Consider the following 244-nt stretch of genomic DNA (forward strand, 5'->3'; position numbering starts at 1 on the left):
TGTTTCCGTTCTATCAAGCACACATTTAATAACAGGTCACCAGAGTGTAATCTGGAAAACCCTCCTTCTCTCTATCACTCTTAACACGTTTGAAACATGATGCGGGGATGTTCATCGTGACGTGTTTGCAAAGCCAGATCTACTGGAGCTTCTGGAACGCGATATCATTCTGCCTTCTTGTGATAGTAGTCGGCTTTTTCTTGGCTGTAGAGATTTTTTTCTGTCGTTGATTCATTTCTACAAA

Source organism: Penaeus monodon, chromosome 30 (assembly GCF_015228065.2).
Source record: "Penaeus monodon isolate SGIC_2016 chromosome 30, NSTDA_Pmon_1, whole genome shotgun sequence".
Lineage (NCBI taxonomy): Eukaryota > Metazoa > Arthropoda > Malacostraca > Decapoda > Penaeidae > Penaeus > Penaeus monodon.